Genomic DNA, 2,557 nt, shown 5'->3' on the forward strand with positions numbered 1-2,557 from the left:
GTCACTTCTGACTCATGGTGACCCCATGTGCAACAGAGTCCAATTGTACTCCTTAAGGTCTTCAGTGACTGAGTTTTCAGAAGTAGGTAACCAGGCCTTTTCTCTTAGGTGCCTCTGGGTGGATTTAAATCACCAACTTTTCAGTTTACAGATGAACACATTAACTACACTACCCATGAACTCCCTTATGTGAAGATAGTGAACACCGAGAAGCTCCTAGACTTACTTGTTTTGGCAACTCTGTGAATAATGAGTATTGAGTATTTCTGGCTAAAATCTACAATTAGCATTGTTCCAGCAAATGTCTGAGTCAGTTTCTCAGGATGTTAAAGTGTCTCCCAATCATATGATGATAGCAGGGAAAGTAGATGATCCCAGTTGCACACTGTTTAGAAACTGGTACCCAAACTACACAAAGACCCATCCTTCCCCCCACTTCCCCCACCCCAGGAAACCTCCTTCACGATCCCAATCAGAGAGTTAATCCATGACTCAAGCCGGAAAACTCTGAAACACTGAACAACACACAGTCTCGTAGGGAAACATGAGAATTTTTTGATACCTATGTCCATGGCTCAGATATTTGAGTGCTCGTGATGTGCCAGTCACAACATGCAGTATATCGTGCATGCTACTGCATTTTTCCTCAGCACTAAGTCTCTAGTTTAGACGTTGTTATCAATACCTACTTTAAATGAACGGGTCACTGAGCTGGCAAGTGTGAGAGTCAGGCACTGAACTCAAAGCCTACACATTGATCCTTTACATTGCACCATAATGAAAATTTGAGATTTGCAAAGCATTAGACAAAATTTGGCATGTTAGAGATTACCTGCTTCTATTCTATCTTGCAAAATTCACATGAATTGCAGGGCTTCATACAATCTAAGATCGTAGAGAAAAAGAAATCACATTGTACGCATCTCCCTCTTGCAGAACTAAGGAGGTATATATGCATGAAACAATAACATCACTCATGCCCCACCTTTCTAAAAAATACTCTAAAGCACTGTGCAATGTCCCAACCAAATCCATAAGCCCATGATCCTTACACTAGCAGATAAATTCCATCGTGTGTGATAGAGGCTCTCCAATGAAGCACTTGCGGGAAGAGTCATCTGGCTTCATGATCCTCCTTTTATCACTAGTCTTTTGAAAATCCTGTGGGACCCAGCAGTCACCAGGCAATGGGAACTCCGTCTCCAGTAGTACCAGTCTCATTTCCCACGAGCCAGACAGTATGTAATATCAGCTACAAGGGTTGGGCAAGGTCCCTTTGCTCAGCATTGACTTGGCTGTCATAGCAAGGAACAGACATAAACAAGATTCACTTGCCAGGGACAAAAATATCAATGTCACCAACCAATGCTCCTCTGAGGGACAGGGAAAATGACGAGCAAAGGCTGTAGAATAGTTGAAGGTTCAGATACTATTTTCACATCTACATTGACCACAAGGAATTTTAGCAAGCTGTTAATAAATGTGACTTGTGACTAAGGGAGGAGGGGTTCTAAGTAAGGAAATAACCCATTGTTGAAGGCAGGAGAAAAGCAACTGGGCTTGAGGCCAAATACCTGCTCTTCTCCCTAGAGTTGCTGCTTAGCCTTGTGAGAGTAACACACACACAGAAGCTCAATACACCACTGATTTGGGTCTTTGTTGCTGCTGCAATTCACCGGCTTTCCTGAGCAAAGACAAAACAGAAAAAAAAAAAAAAAATAGCAGTCAGGGTTGAAACTGAGCTGTAATCAATTGTCCTTACTAAAAAATTTAAAAACCATCCAAGAGATTTGACTGTATGAGTTTTCCGAACTCTTTCTCCCAGTATCGCTTTGCATCCTCAGTCCTCTCCTTTACTTCTAACTGTTACCATCATACCCGGTCTCAGGGAAGTCTTACCTTCCTTAAAACATGCTAACGTATCATGTTTTGGACAAAAATCCATCCCTTCATTCTCTTATCCCTGCTGAGACAGGTGACTTAATCTTGAAGTTACTAAAGTGGACCTGGCTCAAGCCATGGTATTTTCAGTAGCCTCTTATGCATGTGAAAATTGGACAGTGAATAAGGAAGACAGTAGAAGAATCTGAGTTATGGTGTTGGAGAAGAACATTAAAAGTACCATCGATCTCTAGAACAACAACAAAAACATCTGTGTTAGAAGTACAACCAGAATGCTCCTTAGAAGCCAAGATGACCAGTCTTGATCTCTCCTACTTTGGACATATTTTCAGAAGGGACCAGTCCTCAGAGAAGGACATCATGCTTGGTAAAGTGGAGAGTCAGTGAAAAAGAGGAAGGCCCCCAATGAGATGCATTGGCACAAAAGCAACAAAAATGGGCTCAAGAAGTGTAGCAATTATGAGGATATAACAGGGTCTGGTAATGTTTTGTTCTGTTGTACAAAGTGTTACTCTGGATTGGAACCAATTTCATAACAATAACAAAATATAATGAGAGGAAAAAGGGAATAACAAATATAAATAAATATTGTGCATGTGTATTTATTTCTAGATATATTTATGTTGTTGTTGTTATGTGCCGTGGAGTCGGTCCC

The sequence above is a fragment of the Chrysochloris asiatica genome, unplaced genomic scaffold, assembly GCF_000296735.1.
Source record: "Chrysochloris asiatica unplaced genomic scaffold, ChrAsi1.0 scaffold00004, whole genome shotgun sequence".
NCBI lineage: Eukaryota > Metazoa > Chordata > Mammalia > Afrosoricida > Chrysochloridae > Chrysochloris > Chrysochloris asiatica.